Here is an 18,867-nt window from a genome sequence, read left to right on the forward strand (position 1 = left end):
AGAAGGAAAAGAGGAGGTAGTGCTGGCCGAAATTTGAATGCATACCCAAATTGGCCGGCTCCAATCTTGCCAAACAAAAATGAACAATGAGAGAGAGATGCACAACATCCATGTGTATAGGCCAAGACATGATGTTGAGGAGATAATGTCAATGAGTGACTTTGATGATGATAAAATAGGAGTAGATACATATAGATAGAAAGGAGTATGAGGGTGACACGTGCCGTGAGAATAATCTCTACCACTTTGGTTGTGACAAACATAAGATGAAAATAGGTCCAAAGGTATAGTTGAAGAATAGAACTTAATATTTGAATTCAAAATTGAAAAGATTGGGATTGACCAGATGCAACAATTGTCGTCGTGGTGAACAGACAGATGCCATAGGATGGCTTAAGTTGGGGCCGAATGTGCGCAAGAGGATTCGGGGGAGGGTTTTGGTAAGGATGGATGGATTTCCGGATGGATTACTCAAGAACAAGGCCTTGGCCCAAGGAAGAAGAAGGAGAACTCAAGAGATATTTCCCCCTCAGATCTTTCTATTCCTTGATCATAGGAGATTACAGGTTTCTGGATACAAGACCTCTATGTCTCGCCTATCTCACGTACAAAGCTTCTTTAGCTACCGGTGACGCCGGTATCTCTTTAATCAGGGAGGCTGATGTCCTCCGGTACCTTTTACGTCATCATCTGCTTTTGGCGTCAGGGCTTCGATTAAATCTGAAGTGCTTCGCTCATCTTTGTCCTATAGCTCTTGAGAGAATCTTTGACCAGCCCTACCGACGTGCTACAGTGCAGCTTGTACCGGTACTCCGGTAGCTTCTTAGCCGGTTCCGGTATACCCCTCATGGGATTCCGTTATGTTTTACTTTGCTTAGAACCAACTCTTGTTATCCGGAATAACCTTTAAACCGGTACTTTGATGGCTTAAACCATCCGGTATGGCATGCCTTTGGCATACCGGGGGTCATCCCCCCAACAACAATGCATGAGGATGCCAAGGTAGATGGCGTGGTGTTGATTTTGGTGAAGTAAATATGAAAAGAGAGATGAATGTGTACGCCACTTTTCAAGATTGGGTCTCACAGAGGACTTATCTCACGGTCACAAGAGATGATAGATCAAGTAGGGGAGATGGGAATGAGTCACAAGATTAAATTAGAGAAAGGTTTATGAGAACCTTCAAAGAAGAAGGGATGTACATGGGACACTATCCATTTGAAAGTGTCAAATGATCATTATCTGGATTATGAATTGGAGTATGAGGGGATACAATGTGGTAGATTCAGAGAGGTACACAAGATGTGCAAGAGTTGCTATTTGAAAAAGAGTTGAGTTGAAAGGTATAGGACACACCTCAATTGTATAGGGACAATTGGGAATGAACTCTAGTGGAATGAAATTTGAGAGTTTTGAGAGAAAACTAGTTGGACCTTAGGAGTTCAAAATGTTCTACTCACTTTCTCAAGTAAAGTAGAGTTTTTCTCAAATGTAAAATAGCAAGAGGAAAACAAGGAATGGTATAGGTACCATAAACAAGCTTTTTGTTAAAAAAATAAAGCAAAATAGAAAGTAATGTTTTAGAAATCAGCACTTGGTAGAAATGGGATGAGAAACAAAACCCATTTCAGTTCTTTGTTTTCTTTGAAGAATTATCTTGAAAAGATTTAATAAAACTAGAAGTAGTTTTGTGATCAAAACTAGAGAAGGAAAAACAATAGGGTTTTTGAGAAAGAAAACTAATTTAGGGAGAAGTGTTCTCAAGGGTAGATGATGGCTACAAAATGTACCCATCATTCCCACTCTTGGTTTTGTGAAGATTAAACTTGAATAAAAACAAGAGGTAAAAGTGAAGGAAGTGATCTAGTGTTGAATCAGTGAATAGGGTATAAGATCAAGTTGAATATATGTGTTGCAAGGATAGACTGAGACATGCAGGACGTGGAAATGGTAGAGGGTGTTGCATAGAGGGGATCCATGCATTGAGGTCAACAATAACAGTTGTGGGCGCTAGGAGATCAACTGCCAAAGTTGGAACCTTATAAGCCTGCCAAAACAGATTGTTGACTTGGCTTCAGAATCAACCAGGATGAGTGGGTATATGTCTAAGGAAAAGACATGGTTGGGAAGTTCTCATGACGGGGTAGGTCTAGGACCAAGTGCATTGCCTTAGATGGCAAGGGAAATATATGATAAGGAGCGGATGATCCCAATTTTTGGATTCAAGGATGATTTGAGCTAGATTTATAACACCAAGAGTACTTCAAGATGGTACACTCAGGTTGCCATAAGGAGAAGGGTTTGATGAAGTAGAAAGGAAAATAATTTTTCCTAAGTCACACATGTGTTTTATAAGGTCAGTTGTTTGTCTGACCACTAGAGGTGTTGTTCTTCGGGGTAGCTCAAGACAAAACTCAAAAAACAAAACAAGACAATACATCTACCAACAGATCAAAGCAATACATATTAACAAACATATCAAGGAAATTCATCTAATTAGCCTATAGAAAAAGTTTTTGTTCCCCCTAATTTTTGCAATGAGGACAACTAGTCAAGGTTGCAAAAGTTGGGGTGTTACAGATCTTCCACCCTTAAAATAATCTTGTCCCGAGATTACTGAGCGTAGAACTAGAGGGGTTGCAAAGTTTAACTAAAGTTAGACTCCATTCTTCTGTAGATGTGCCGTTGTTGAGAGGGTTGCAACTCCAGCTTCTGAGAGACATGGTAACTTCTGGCCGAGGGCAAGCTTCGTGAAGAGGTTGACTACTCCATTCAGGTGTTGGATCTGTAGCTTCTTTACGATCCTAGCGGAGGTTCAAGACTGTGGGAGGGTTAGTGCACCCAACGGTGCTTGAGTAGGGTTGAAAACTTTTTAGAGTTAGCTTAAAATTTAGTGGAAGGAAGTATTCCACCCTTAAGATTGTTCAGCGGGTTTCCTGAAAACTTTAGAGCTTCAGCCATGGGTCTTCTCGGGCGCTTTTTGGAGAAGTCATTGATCTCTCGTCTTGAGTTGAACAACTTCAGTGGGCGTTGTGTAGTCCATGGCTTCAAGAGGGGCTAGTGCAATCCCACGTTTCCAATGGTGTTTTAGAAAGGTTTAAAATTTTAGGGTTATCTCCAACTTTTAGTGGAAGACGAAGTCTTCCACCCTTAAGATTTTTCGTCAGGGGTTTCAGAAAAATTCTGAGCTTCTGCCTTGTGGTTCTGTCTGGGGCTTCTGAAGAAGTCATCAATCTTCCGCATTCGGTTGAGGAATCTTCAGGGGAGACGTGTAGACTACGGCTTCAATAGATAAACACGGTGTTTACTAATCCATAGAACGCGCGGTAAGTTAGTAAGTTGAGGAAACGCCTGGTTGGTATCCATATGAAGCAGCAACAGAGGTCGTCGAAGCCAATCTTCAGTTTTGAGGGTTGGTGCTGACTTGTACCAGCTAAGAAGTGAGCGGGTAAAGTACACTTAATCTTGAGTCTTGAGGTATCTTCATGAGCTTCACTTGATGAGGACCAGATGATCCATGTTATGTATCTTGGCTTTGACGCTCTTGTTCTCTCAGCTTGTTAGACGGTGTGTTATAGGGTAGTTTCAAAAAGATATCTTCGAGGTTAGCGCGATTATACTCCAAGGTTAGACCAAGTTAGTATGTCTTCTCGCAAAGGTGCAGTCACTCTTGAAGGTTGGGGCTTCTGCTTTCTTGATGTAGTATAGATGCTTCAGCTGATCTTGAAAGTTGTCAACATAGATAGGGGTCAGGGTTAGTTTTTCCGACGGCTGAAAAAAACAACTTCTAACGGGGTTAGAGTTAGAGGCTTTCGTTAACTTATCCAATTAACTAGCAATAAGATTTTATCGGCGAGGTAGATGATAGTGAAAACATATTAGGGAGGCTTTCTAAGCTAGATTCTCGCACCAATAGTGTTTTCAGACCTAAAGACCAAGACAATCGTACACACAACAAACAGATAAAAACACTCAAGGCAACACACTTAGGGAACTACACGCAATCATCAAACCAGGCATGGTACTCTAAGTACTCAGGGATGCCTAATACGCGGGGGTAGCTAAGTCAAAGCGATTGAGTTTTTCCTATCCATCCTATAGGTTTGGGGGTTGGTCACCTATGCTGGCGTCTTCATCTTGCAGACATTGACTTCAACAGGGACTCTTGAAGCAGTTGGTGGTGAAGCAGGCGTGGTGTTGAGTCGTCAATATCGAGGTGAAGAAAAAAACTATGTGGACTTGTAGTCTCGATATCCTGGAAACATGAGGTCTTCAGGGAGGTAGTTGTTGAGGTACTCCCAAGGTCGACAACTTCTGGTGGCTGGCCTAAAAATTACTAGTCAAGAACTGAGGACTTGATCCCAGACGACTGCAAAAAGGCGCAAGTCCACGGAGGAACAAGGTCAGCTCATTGACATACTTTGGTGACAACCAAAGACATGATCTTATTATTCTTTTATGTGCACACTAAGTCGGCCTCCAATCTTCAATAGCTACTGTTGGAGATACAATAGTCTTCCCGAGGGATTGATCCATCTTTGAGTCCGAGTCTCCGATCTGAGTTGGGGACATCGTCCAATATGTAGGTTTGAAGTGGATGAGACAATAGAGTAAGAATTTTCAAACATTCTTATGAAGAAGAGAGATAAGAATTTAGAAGTTTTGAAGAAATAAGAGGAGTAGAAGCTATGCTTCCGACTAAAGAAGAATTTGTTTCGTAAATAGTTTTTCCCAAGTACTTGTTTGCCTACTAACGTCCATGCTAACTAAGGCCTCCTACAGTCAGGATAGCTCTGATACCAGCTCTGTGGGGACCCCGGACTAACTGTCCGAAATACCCTGTTATGTATACAGTTCACGATCCCATGATCAGTGTGCCATGAACACATAACCGAACTGATATCAAATTACACCATCCATTACAAAGCAGAATAAGAAAATTACAATGAGGTCACATGACCCATACTTACATAATAGCCTCGAAGGGCCTAACTAAACATCAGAGTAGCATCGTCACTTCATCAGCGCGGAGCCCAAGTCATCTGCCATAACCCTACAGGCAACTGAGTGGGAGACGTTCTGTAACGGCCCCGGGTAGTACGCCTAATAGTTTTCGGTTGTTCTTTCTTTTTTGCATCATCATGTCATCATGCATCATATCATCCAATTTTTTTAATAAAATAAAATTATTTTATAAACCCTAAACTATTTGTGTTTTCCCTCTCATAAGGTTTTATTATAAAACCTCCTCTTCTCTTTCATTTAACAAAAACCCAAACCCCTCCCATAGGCTCCCTCTCTCCCTGGCCCTTATGTATTTTTTCCTCGGCAGCCCACTTCTCTCTTCCTCTGGCCCAACTCTTTTCTTTTCTCCTCCTGGCCCGTACCCCTTCGCTCAGAGACAGGCTCGTCCCTTCTTTTTCTTTGACCATCATGGACAGCGACATCTTTACGAGGTCGACGTGCTCGCTGGCCACCTCCTCTCGAACGCCCCACGCCAACCACTCCCTCCTCCCTTTTAATCCCCTTTGAGGCCTCCGTAGAAACCCTAGCCTCCACTCCTTCTCCGTTTCCTCGCGCCGCCATCCTCTCCACCCTCTTTGTCTCTTTTCTTCACGTACAGAGAGAGGCCCTAAACGCCTGCCTCCATCTCTCCATGGCGCCACCGCTACCGATGCTCCCTCGCCGAGCTGAGACCACCTCTAGAACCGACTCATCGTCCTCTACATCCTCGTACAAAGAATCGATCGAGGAGGCCTTCAATCGTCGCCAATTCGACGATTCCCTCTTGCTGGTCACCGTCTTTCTTCCTCAATTCCGGCCACCTCGAACCTTCCCCGGCCGACACACCACCCGTCGTTGGCCCGCTGCTCCAAGGCGCATCTCCGGCACCATCCATCTCGCCTCGGTTCATCCTCGAACGCCAGATCCGGGCTCACCTGCAAGTCCCTGCCATGGCCCCAAGCTCCGCTCCTATCTGCTTCAAGTAGTGCACGGCCCATTTTCTTCAACATCAAAACCAGCAGCCCAGTGGTAAGCTGCTTGCTCTTCACCTGAGGGATCTCTGGTTCGAATCCTGTCTGAGGCATATGCCTCACCTTTTTTTTGTTGTCTTCATCAGATCCAGCGCCTACTGGGCCTCGGCCCGTTTACCCGCCAACTTCTTCGACGCTGACAACGCGGCAGACAGCTTCCCACCGCCTAATCGGTACAGATCCGGCCCATGCCAGTCCATCCCTCTGCATGTTTTCGATTCTTTTTACAAATCTTGCAAAATTCATATCTTTCAAACTATAATTCGAAATAAAAAGTGTTATATATGAAAATTGATCAAAAAAATGTGCTGAACATGAATATGCCATCCATACATCTGTTTGCATCTCGCATCATGTCATTCGATGATAGTTTGTGCATTTCACCTCACATATATGCGGAGTATTTCGGATTTCCAACTATGGTTTTCTCCGCTCCGTTTAATATTGAAGTAGCTCACTCTTGCCATGCTATGCCATGCTAATCAACACTTAAATTTGGCGGTAGAAAATGCAACTTCAACCCTAATTGTTTGCGCGGGTTCCGATCCCGCTTAATGTGGATAAGATGCATTGCACCATCTCTGCCATGTCATGCATGTCATCCTGATCATGCTGGATCTTCTTTATCCGTAGTTGTAAGATTTGCATCCATTGTCTGTTGTAGCATTTGCTTCTTCCCGGATAGGATCGCGAAGTGGTGTTGTGAGATACGACAAGTTCTTCTGCAGCTTTTCACAGGCGAGCCCTCCCTCTTCACCTATTTTATATTTTGCTCTCCCTCTCACTGCTATCCTTATGTTGCGATTCTTTATCGAGTCACGTGTCCTATTCCACTTGTTACCATAATAATCCTATATGCACCATTCCTTATCCACAGCCGTTGCTTGATGTTTGAGCCTTGCGAGTCGTAGGCGTGTTTAGGCTCTGTTGTTTATCTCGATCTGTTATCGGGATATGTTGGGTTATTGGGAGGTTATCATATGCTATATCAGTTGTTGGAGATACACATGCTTTACTTATTTGTTAACAACTAAAATTGTAAGCAGAGGCATCTGTGAGCCCCTTTGCGAAAGCATCGGAACATTGACTCGCTAATGTCCCCTAGGACCCGAGTTCTTGTTATCTGTTCCGAGATTGAGCGCTCTACCCATGCGTGGGGACGATTATTGGGACCCCCTCACCCATTACCTTTTCTCAAGTTAGTTGAAAAGGGGGCCACAACCTTGGTTTTATTTGCCTATGCCATGTATGCCATGCTTTACTTACTGTTGCCTTCGGGTGTTTACTTCCTGTTGCCTTTAGGTGTTTATATTCTGTACTGTACCCCGCGGAACGTTTAGCGGAGCGTGTGGTTTGCACGCCTAGCCGTTAACGCAAACCCTGAGTCCGCTTCGGAGTACGGCCGGACTTCGTCACGGGTAGCTTAGTCGGGTGGCCCCCTAGACTTTCTTGTTGAACTGGGAACGGTCTTGTTGTGAGACATCCACCCGTCGTAGATGGGTCGAGCATGCGTATGGTTACATTTGGGCAACCCCTGCAGGGTGTACATCTTATCGATAAGCCGTGTCCGCGGTTATGGACGACATGGAATTGTATAGTTCGATCATAGAACAACTTACACCTTATACTTGTTGTTAATAATCTGATAATAACTTGATTAGTAATATAGCATTACTACAACCGACACCTAATAAAACTTGTCAACCGTGGAGTGCCTTTTACATTGCCTCTTCGCAATTGTTGAAGGGGATATGTGTATTTGGCAGGGTTATGTTTGTGTAGTATTTATCTGTTACCTTATGCGCTCTCTTACCTTCTCTGATTAGACGGATGTTGTAGCGTGTCTCTATTGGTTATAGTTTTGCTGCCGCCAAACCTACCATATAGCCCCAGGCGATATATAGATATATATACTCGCCCGGCGAGCATAGCCATTTCTAGTCTCGCTAAGTACGTGCCGGAGTTCGTTCCTTGGTACTTACTCTCGCCTTTCCTTTTTCTCTTTTGCTTCCTCCCTTTTGTCGGCAACCGATGGCCCGACTTTGACAGGTACGAGATGACAACGTTAGCAAGGTTACCCTTCTGGCTTGGCCTGGGCAGGGTTATGGACACCATCGTTTATCTTCAGGACTCTTAGTCCAATTTGTATCTTGTCCGTACTCGGACATATTTGATCTTCTGTATGATTTGGATCTTTGTATGTATCTATTTGTACCTTGACCCGTTGGAGTCGTTGTTGTAATATATGTTTCTCGTGGGCTCTATTGTAATCTTGTTGTAATGTTACCGCTCGTGTAAATTCCTCTGGCATCACGTGTGTGATTTGTCGCGCACGTCGTGTCGGAGGGCGTCTCAGAATCGATATCGTGCGGATTTCGGCGGGATCGCTGAAATCCTCAGGATACCGGTTCCGGGGCATCACAAGTTGGTATCAAAGCTCAGGTTGACGGTACCCCACTAGTCCAGCCTGTAGGATAACCTTGCCAACGAACGTTGTTGTGTCTAGTGTCAAAACTATTTTCTGAAAATTCGTTGGATAGATCTGATTAGCTCTGAATTTTCTCCTTACCTAAATTCTTTCTCCTCTTACCTTTGCCAGTTTTGAGTTTTCTCTTATCTGCTTCTCCGAGTCATAGGTTTGACGTGGGTTGTACAATCTTCGTCTTATCCTATTAGGTCCGATCTTCGGAGGATCCCGATAGAAGTGCAACATCAATAGCGGAACAATGACTTCTTGTTGGTGGTGTCGACCGTTCTACGTGGAGCAGCAATCCTTGTTAGTGGTGTCGAGGAGATCGACACGTCGCCCGAAGACCCGATAGTTCAACAGACTACGGACTAAGCCCGTACCCACTTTGGATAATGTGGTTGCGTGAATAAAAGTTGGGACGGCGATCACTTATACACAGTGCTCCTTTGAAAACATAACCCACGCACTTCCTTTGTTTGCCAACAACCCACCATATTCCTCCGAACAACCTTGTTCAACACATTTGCTTTTTTTCCAAAAACATACACTCGGGTAGAGTTAACTTACCCAAGGTTTTCATGAACATTTACAACAAGGTAAGCCTTGAGGGGTTCCCAACCTAAAGTTTCATGAGTTGAACTAGTATTGCACTACGGCCAAGATGAGAGTCATCATGCCATAGATGGTGTAAAAAGTGGGTAATGGAATGGGTCATACTTTCTTAAGGTAAGCATGTATTAAGACAACACAAGAAGAATGGTATTTTCAGATTTGGGGTGCTAAGTATCAAACTTAGATAATGATGTATCACTATCCATCATACACTCCAATAGGGTACACGGCATACTCTTCTTAGTTGAGAATGCACCAAGATCATGACAATGATACCTCTATACTACAAAAGGGGTGGGTGTGGTGTAAGTCATTATCTAGAGATGAAACATGCTCAAGTTGAGCATACAAGATAACCAAGTGGAATAGCACGGCCTTAATACCATGCATCCCATAATCACAAGACAAAAGTGGAGTATCACCACTAGGGAGTACCCCACTAGCAACCATACATAGACAACATAAATAAAGAGAACAACACACATAGAATCAATGTGCTTTGGACATCAACACCTGACATCCAACTAGACACCAAGTCAGAGATCAAAAGATGGCTTGCCTTGGCTTATTTGTCCCTGGACTTCTTCAACCCCAACAAATAAGAATTCCAACAATATAAATTAAATCCTTGTCCGATTCCACTTCTTCTTCTTCTTCTTCTTCTTCTCCGGAATTGTTCGCATCTATCGCCGTAAAATATAAAAGGAACAAAATCAATCACATTGCACCAACAAGACAACATTCAACAATCAACAACTAACTATGTAGCCAAGGGATAACATATTAAGGACTTATAGATACTACAAAACAACTTGAAGAGTTTTAATTTAGAAAACACCATTTAAGTACCTAGTAGAGGTATGAGTGCATCACAACTTAGCAATTGCCTTTCTCGGTTATCACCATGGTATAAACCAATTGTCCCCTGGTAGATAACATCATAAAGAGGACAAGTGCATTAGTTGGACATCAAAAACATTCTCAATACATTTTCAAACATTTTTGAAAAAGCAGGAAACCATTCTTCCTGTTTTATTTGGCTTACAAAACACTACCTAAAAATAGGAAGTAAACAATACACCACACCATTAGAAAACTAAAGCAAAACAATAGAGCTAATGTTAAGTTGCATAGGTTTTGTTTTGCAAGCATAAAACAAAGGCTGCCCATTTCTAATAAAAAGAGTTGGTCAAAGGTTTTAAAATAAACCAAAAAAAATTGGACTAACAACTCATATAGCACACACATGTTAATATCAGTAACCAATATGCATGATCAGAGACTAAAAGTTTTTTTCCTAGATGTCCAATACTAATACAAGACTAACCTAATTGGAATCACTCAAAAAGGTTGAACCTATAATTTTAGGGCTTTGCTTCAATCTGACTGTACAGAAAACAAGATCTGTATGCCAAAAATCGTAGAAAAATCCTAAAAATATGAGGTCAGTTGCATCTGAAAGGTATTGACAATACGGTTCTAATGTAATTGGTTTCACTCGCAAATTCATATCCAAGATCCTGGTCTAAACAGACAAAGTCAGATCTGGCCAGAACTTGATCTGTCAACCATTTTAATTTTAGGTGGTCATATGAGGTGAGACCAACAGAAAAATGAAGCTGCTCGATAGGGCTTTCATCTCCAGTTGAGTTTGCTCAAAAACAAGACAATACATCTACCGACAGATCAAAGCAATACATATTGATAAACAGATCAAGGCAATTCATCTAATTAGCCTATAGAAAAAGTTTTTGTTCCCCCTAATTTTTGCAATGAGGACAACTAGTCAAGGTTGCAAAAGTTGGGGTGTTACAACAACCTGGGGGTTGGCGCTGGCGGAGGGGAGATCTACAAAGAAACCATGTATGAGGAAGCAAAAGAGCAAAATACCTCAAGTATAGTGACCTCATCGTCTGAACCGGAAGCGTTGGTTGACAAGTTACCAGGGCGCGAGGTGTGGGTCCGGCCCATCTTGTGCTTGTTCCCGACCACGTAGGGATCCGGATCAACCTCGTCCACGGGGCGCCTCAGGCCAGGGGCTCGTGCCTCCGCTGCGATGCGGGGGAAGCGGGTGCAAGCCTGGAAAAACAGAAAAAGGATGATTAGTTAAACATCAAAAGTTACCGGAAAAACAATCCGGATTGCTCAAGATCTTACTTCGTCAGTTGGGGGATTGGTGTAGCTGAGGGGGAGGAGGCCCCATTCCCAGTCCTCCGGCATGTTAGTTTGGCAAATTTTCCTAGCCTTAAGGACTACGTCCGTTTTGCTTAGGAGGCAGCCGGTGATCTTGGTGGGGTCACGGGGGCCATACATCTGGCTCATCTTGTGAGCCCGACGCTGGAGGGGAAGCACCCGACGTGAAATGAACGCGCGGATGATATCATCGGAACAAATGTCCGTGTCTTTGAGGAGCTTCTCCATGAACCGCACAATTTGGTTGGTTTCAATATGGGAGTTCCCCGGATTGTGCCTCCAGTTGACCCTCGACGGCGTCCCTGGATGATAAGCCGGCAGATTGATGAAATCGGCGTTGCCCTTGTTCTTCACATAGAAGAAAGTCTGTTGCCATGCCCTGCATGACTCCAGACCGGAAAATTTAAAGAAGGGGCTCCCCTGGCGAGCGCTGATAATGCAAGCCCCGCACTGATCCGGCGGCTTCGGCTTGGGGAGGTTCTTGTCCTGGATCGAGTTGATCCGAAGACAAAAGAAGCGAGCGAAAGCTTAAAGAGTGGGGAGGAGACCAATGTAGGCCTCCATAAAAGAAACGAAGAAAGAAAGATAGAAGATGGCATTGCCAGGAAGATGGTGAGGTTGGAGTTCATAGAAATTGAGGAATTGGCGAAAGAAATCAGACGCCGGAAGGCCGAAGCCGCGCTCGAAGTGAGCGGTGAAAACTACGTGTTTCTTCGGGTTGAGGCGCGGGCTCTCCCTCGTTGCCTGGAATCCGGCAAGATACCTGTTCCGGTATCCTGCGGGAGCGGTACAGCCAGTCGATTTCCGGCTGCTTCACGTCGGAGCCCTTCCAGGCGCCGCGGGTGTACGCAGCTAGATCCACACCGGAGCCTTGGCCGGAGCTGCTGGCCTCCTGGCCCCTTCCGGTACCGGCTTGTCGAGCGGATGAGGAGGCATCCATCTGGGCGAGTTCAGCCTCGAGCCCGTCTGATGCCTCACCGATAGAAATCCCCTCTTCGATATAGGCGGTGGGGGTTTCGATGTGGCGGCTGCTGGCGCTGGGCTCGGAAAGATACAGATCGGTAGACATTTTGGGTTAAGGATTCCGAGATCTACCCACAAACAGATTTCCGCAAACCTAGCAGCTTTTGAAGGTCTACGAGAGAGAGAAAAACCAGAAAAAGGGGAAAGTAAATACTCTACCGGCCCAAAAGCGGAGCAACGAAGAAGCAAGAAGCGATTGAGTTAGTGGGGCTAACCTGGAACGGCGGAGAACGATGAGGACGATGAGCGCCAGAGTAGGGCGAGACTGCAGGCAGCAGTGAAGAACTAAGAAGAGGAAAAGAGTGTCGCGGCAGCGCTCTGAGATGAAGAGGCGGAGGAGCTGCGGAGAGTCTGCGCGGAGCAGAGCTTCACGGGGCTTCTTCGGAGGGTCGCCGGAGAGCGGAGCGTCGGCGGCGAGCAACGGCGAAGAGGGCGCAGAGGGCTAAGGGCTCGATGCGCGTGAGAAGGTGGAGAATGCGAAGGAGGAGCAAAAGAGGAACCGCTACTCCCTTAAGTAGAGAGAGGGGGTCGTGGGCCGGTAACGGTCGGGCCACGACGCTTCGCCTCGCGGGCCGCGACGTGGCGCACCGATACACGCGCAGAAAATCAAAAGCCACAAGGAGGCCGCACGGATCCGAAACGGCCGCAGGGATCCGTTGTGGCGCAGTTAATGCGACGAAGAAGCCGAAGGGAAGTGACCACTGACACTGGCGCGTCAGAAACAGTGCGCATGTCACTGACGGGCACTGTTTCCGAGATATTCTCGACTTCGCCGAGGAGAGTTTAATGACCGAGCAACCGGAGAAGGCCGGTACGATGAGATAAGTCCGGCAGAGAAGCCGGGAAGTTGGAATTGGTTTCCGGACGGATTAAACCTGTACACAAAGAGATGGGAAACTGGCATGGTCCGTCGGATGGGATCCGGCGGACTATACCAGCTTCGGGGACTAATGTTGGCGGGATGACCCCCGGTATGCCAAAGGCATGCCGAACTTAGCCTTGGGAAGGCTATCAATGTACCGGTTTAAGGGTTATTCCGGATAACAAAGGTTGGTTTGTGGTTAAGTGAATCATACTGGTATGCCAGGAGGGGTATACCGGAACCGGCTAAGAAGGTACCGGAGTACCGGTACAGCCTATACTGTAGCACGTCGGCAGGCTGGTCAAAGATTCTCTCAAGAGCTAGAGGACAAAGATGAGCGAAGCACTTCAGTTTTAAACGAAGCCGTGACACCAAAAGCAGATGATGATGTAAAAGGTACCGGCGGAGGTCAGCACCCCTAATTAAAGTAGAAGCCGATACCGGCAAGGCCAAAGTAGCTTTGTAAAGTAGTTTGTCTAGTCAAAGATGCTATTAGGGTATCCTAGGGTTCCTTCCCCTGTAAGCTACTCTCTCCCCTATATAAGGAGAGGGAGCACCCCCCATACGCGGGCATGTGGCATATGTGTGTACGAGAAGCTATATACTGAGTGTTAACCAAGTAATAGACATTGAGCAGTTGAGAGCTAGTACTGTTCTTCTTCAACCTCTGGCCAAGGCCAAGTTCATCTGGAATCCATCCGGAACTCACCCCATCCTTACCAAAACCCTCCCCCGAATCCTCTAGCGCACATTTGGCCCCAACTTAAGCCATCCCATGGCATCCGTCTGTTCACCACGACGACACTCTCTCTCTGGTTCTCCGCCCCGTGGCGGCGGCGAAATATTTCTCTGGTCGCTCTCCGATCTTAGGTTTCCCGAGGGGTTGAAATACGCGAGGGGGCATCGTTAGAAGTGGGCCAGGGTACCCAGACCATGCCTAGGCGCAGCCTGAGGCTGGCCCGCGCCTAGGGGTGGTCTGGCCCCCTCATGGCCCATCTCAGCCTCCCCTTATGGCTTCATCCGTCATCTGGAAAAATAGGATTTTATGTATCTTTGTTGGGAATTGTTGGTCTTCAGAAATATGGTGCCTTGACGGTCCTTTTTCCAGCAGATTCCTGGCTCCCGTGGTTAATTCTCCAATAATCATCAAACATGCAAAAATAGATGGAATAACATAAGTATCACCCCTAAATATGAAATATATCAATGAATAACAGTAAATTATGATATATAATACTGATGCAAATTGGACATATCAACTCCCCCCAAGCAGAGTCTTTATATTAGAGCTTATTGTAGAAATCACATGCTCAATTATTACAATCTCTTTACAATCATAGATAGCTTTCAGAGTTATATTCATTGAGATAAACACATTGTGCTAAATAAGGAAGAATAAAAGAGAGGATTGAATGGATCAAGATTGGATCACAACAACACAAATGCTTGCTTGAGATAGAGGGAAATAGGTTTACTAACTCAACATAAAGTTAAATATAGGCCATGCGTAGAGGGAAGCAAGATTAGTCATGTGCTAGAGATTTTTTTTCAAATGCAATAGGAGTGTTGAAAATATATTTTGAGAGGTATGCATGCCTATGTCAACGAATGTCATTGTACAATCTATCATCTTTTCATATAGTGACCTCAAGAGCGGCTCCCATGTAGTTCTCCATTGCACGCCATTATTTACACTACAAGAAATCTGCCATAATATGACATTTTTTTATGACTGGAAATCAAAATGTCATAGATTTATGACGTTCCTAGCTTTGACCGTCCTTGGCCACTCGGGGGGGGGGGGGGCAAAACCCTAGAAAATCGTGACGTTATTGGGCAAAAACGTCATTGGCAATTTAGGTCAAAACGTCATTAGCAGGCCAAAAAAATCTAGCCAATCAGAAGCCAGGAAACAACCTACCAAGGATCAGCCCCAGACTTGGATCTCAACCGTCCAATGCATCCAACGCACCAAACATGAACCGAAATTGCTGCGCTGGATTTTCCCATTGGAGCCTAAAGATTTTGGGCACGCGCGGGACGACCAGTCCAAACCACTCCAACAAAACTGACCCAGACCGCCCACCGGCCAGAAACCCTAGCCATTTCCCTTCTGCCGCCCCTCCTCTCCGGCCTAGATCCCGGCCAACTCCGGCGACCCCCACCGTCCAAATCTGCAAATCCAAAACGCACACGGACGGCGCACCGCACCGCGCACCGCGCCGCCCAAGAAACCTCCGCCTCTCCCACCACCTGCTGCATCGTCGGCCTCTTGTCCGGCGAGTGCACGCACTCCACCATCTCCCGCTCCGCCTCCGCCTCCGGCCCGGCCGCCGCCTCGCCGTGCACCCTGGGGTCGACGATGTCGAGCCCCTTGCCGTCGCGCACGATGCCCCGCGCCCAGCTCACGGACGCCTCGTCCCACCGCCCCTGCCCCGTCATCAGCTCCAGCACCAGCACGCCGAACCCGTACACGTCCCCCTCCGCCGTCGAGTCCTCGCCGCCGCCGAGGCGCCCGAAGTCGGAGATCCGGGGCTCCAGGTCGTCGCCGAGGAGGACGTTGGCGGGCACCAGGTGTCCGTGCACGACGGCGCGGCCCGACCCCGCCCACCCCTGGTGCAGGAACGCCAGCCCCCGGGCCACGCCCAGCGCGATGCGGTGCCGGGTCGGCCAGTCGGATATGGAGCGCTTCTCCTCCGCTGCCGTCTCCCAGATGTCAGCGTCGTCGTCGTCCGTGTCGGGGCGCCCCGCGGGCAGCTCGTGCAGCCACCGGTGCAGGTCGCCATTCTCCATGTACTCGTACAGCAGCACCTTCTCCCTCCCTGCAGTTAATTGGTCCCGGTCCACCACGTCTCCGGGGGGTACTCCCCCCCGCCCTTCTTCCCCGAGTCCGACTTGCCCCTCGATTGGCCGCCATGGCCTTTGCCGCAGATGATGGCATGCCTTCCCTGTTCTTGCACTAGCTGCACCTGCCTCCCACGGTTCTGCCATGCGCAACCCCTCACGATTTTCTTGCTGCGCAGGTTGTTCTTGTACCTAGGTCCGGTACCTATCGCCTTGGTGGCATACCATGTCGTCATCTGCATTGAGGGCAGATAACCTCACCAAACCTTTGAATTAATTGGTCAGGTAATCACACCCTGATATGACGTTTTGTGAGATTATTGTATAGGTTTCAGAGGAGAGAGATTGAAAAAAACTTATCAGTACTTTGTAATGTGAAATTGCTGTTATATTGCTTAACACTGCCCCCATGCCCTGTTGCTAAAATGATTAATGGTTTATAATGAGGCTAGTACTCTTAGCATCCATTATCATTTAGGCCATGATGTTCAATTGATATCAGCTTTAGTATCTCTAGTATCATCTGGTTGAAGCTTCCTTATATATTACCGGCCCTGTGAAGCTAACTAGAGCTTCCTTCTATATTACCGGCCCTGTTGGATATTTTGGTGATATCATGCTCAGTCCGCCATGGGGATGAGGTCTGCAAATCACCTCTTTCAGATGCTTCTGTCCTGCTGTATAATGTTAGGCATTTTGTCTGCCGTAAGAATTTGTTGTACTTGAACTACACAAATCACCAAATAAGCTCTGTGAAAAACGATCAAAGGTGTAAGATAGCAGGAACGAAGCTAGCCTGTTCGTTTGCAAGCATGCATTGTTTTGCACTTCTGATTGTTTGTTTGTTTGTTTTGCCTGGCATAATCGTGTATGCTGCTCTTGCATTGTTTATCTGCACCATGTGGTACATCTTTTGCGATTTGCTTCATGCCTATCGCCAACTCTGTTTATTTATTTAATTTCATCTATGACTGTAAATCAACAGTTCTAGAAACAACGAAATCGTGTCGTATGATTGTTCCTAAATTTATTGTGCGCTATGCATGATCTGGACATTGTGATGCCTGTAGTATGTTTTTTTTGCCGTGGCGGTTATCATATGGACGGCTCGATAAACTAGTTTTAAAATGTGTTTAGTCAATGGCCATGCGATGTGTCCTGAAACCTGATGATAGCTGGCATAAAATACTCTGTGGAATTGATCAATTGAATAACATCACTATTTTTGTTTATTATTTTTGTCCCGGATGCGCCAGGTCCTAGTGAAGCTGAAGCATGCTGTAGTTGCTACTTTTGTGAGCTCCCGATGGCTACATGATGTCACCCAGTACCAGACTCGCCAAGATGGAGTATCAAGGGCTGAAGTAGGTGAACCCTTATTTGTTCAATGATTTTCTTTCCTGATGCTCGTTTGTTTTGTTCATTGTACATGAAACCAATTGTTCATTGCTACTGTGCATCACTACTGGCAGATCACAACATTATCCTGCTACTATACATGCCACCTGAATTGTATTATATGCCATCTATAATAAGCAGCAACTTGTTTTACATTTCTTCTCTTTATTTACATAAGCTTGTGACTTCATTTCTATACATGCCTTCTGTAATAAGCAGGACCTTCTTTTGAATATGACACATTTAACTTCTCATCATGTCATATTCAAACAGTGCAATAGTATATATATAGGCATGTGATGTGAAGTTACTGAGCTGTGTTTGGCTCTCAGTGAGATTGATGTAGTGGTCTTATTTTTCCTGTCTTATTTCAAGGTTACTCATGCTATAATGTGTTGACCAGTTGTGGTTTCGATCTGTTTCGCTACAAATAGCATTATACACATTGAAGATACTACGTTCTGTTGCCTTATCATTGTTACTTCATGATCTTAGAATTCATGGACCAAAGTAGCAGATACTATGTTATGTTCCCTTATCATTGTTTATTGCCACGATAGCATGTCAGTGCTCACACTTCACGCCCACTTTATGCTTGCTTAGCAACTCTCCGATTGTTGTATCTTGCTGTGAAGAAGAGTTTGTTGTGTACTATGTTCCTTGATGCTTATTTTACTTGGGTTGACCTGAAGCGATGTTTTTGGGCTGTGTAGGACGAGCTGCTGCGGAACAACCTGGAGCTGGAGAACCTGAAGACAACTTGTGCAACATCATTTTCTAGCAAGATGCATGCTGGAGATCCCGAAGACAACTCTAGTGAAAATTTTATGTTTATATTGTAATAACGAGCATGACTGAGTCTTATTGCTCCAAGTCACCGTGACAAAAGTTTTATGTTCATACTAATAATGAGATTGACTGGTTCTTGTTGCTGCAATGTAATTGATTAATTTGCTAAGTTTTATGTTCATACTAATAATGAGCTTGACTGGTTCTTATTGACTGCCGGTCCAAAACTGTAATGGGTCCTAGAAAGGCTATGGCCCAATGAAAATTGGCCCTGGCCCAGTAAGTACATGTTATCACCAGATTTTGGCCAAATCAGGAAGTGGGCCGTACGTGAGATGGGCTTGGAAGATTACACGTGGGAGATCTCTGAAGCGGCCTCGCACGAAGAGTTTGGGCTAGATTGCCCGTGCATCTTTAATTATGGTAGATTATATCTTAGATTAAAAGTTAGAGTTTGTATCGTGCACGGTGGGGATTATTCCCACGTTAGAAAGTCCCCTGGACTATAAATATGTATCTAGGGTTTATGGAATAAACAACAACCAACGTTCAACCAACAAATCAATCTCGGCGCATCGCCAACTCCTTCGTCTCAAGGGTTTCTACCGGTAAGCAACATGCTGCCTAGATCGCATCTTGCG

General features: G+C 45.6%; 1 long non-coding RNA gene across 2 annotated transcripts; it reads left to right on the forward strand.

The window, feature by feature from the left end:
* The first annotated feature begins 5,543 nt into the window (after positions 1-5,543).
* LOC127312423 (uncharacterized) lies at positions 5,544-18,407 on the forward strand. 2 transcript variants are annotated; one of them, XR_007858327.2, is made up of 5 exons: positions 5,544-6,033; positions 6,122-6,208; positions 6,700-6,773; positions 17,296-17,403; positions 18,151-18,399. It is a non-coding gene; the product is annotated as an uncharacterized lncRNA (long non-coding RNA). The 2 variants fall into 2 exon arrangements; XR_011744644.1 differs by having other exon boundaries at positions 6,122-6,773; positions 18,151-18,407.
* Positions 18,408-18,867: the final 460 nt, after the last annotated feature.

The sequence above is a fragment of the Lolium perenne genome, chromosome 1 (genome assembly GCF_019359855.2).
Source record: "Lolium perenne isolate Kyuss_39 chromosome 1, Kyuss_2.0, whole genome shotgun sequence".
Lineage (NCBI taxonomy): Eukaryota > Viridiplantae > Streptophyta > Magnoliopsida > Poales > Poaceae > Lolium > Lolium perenne.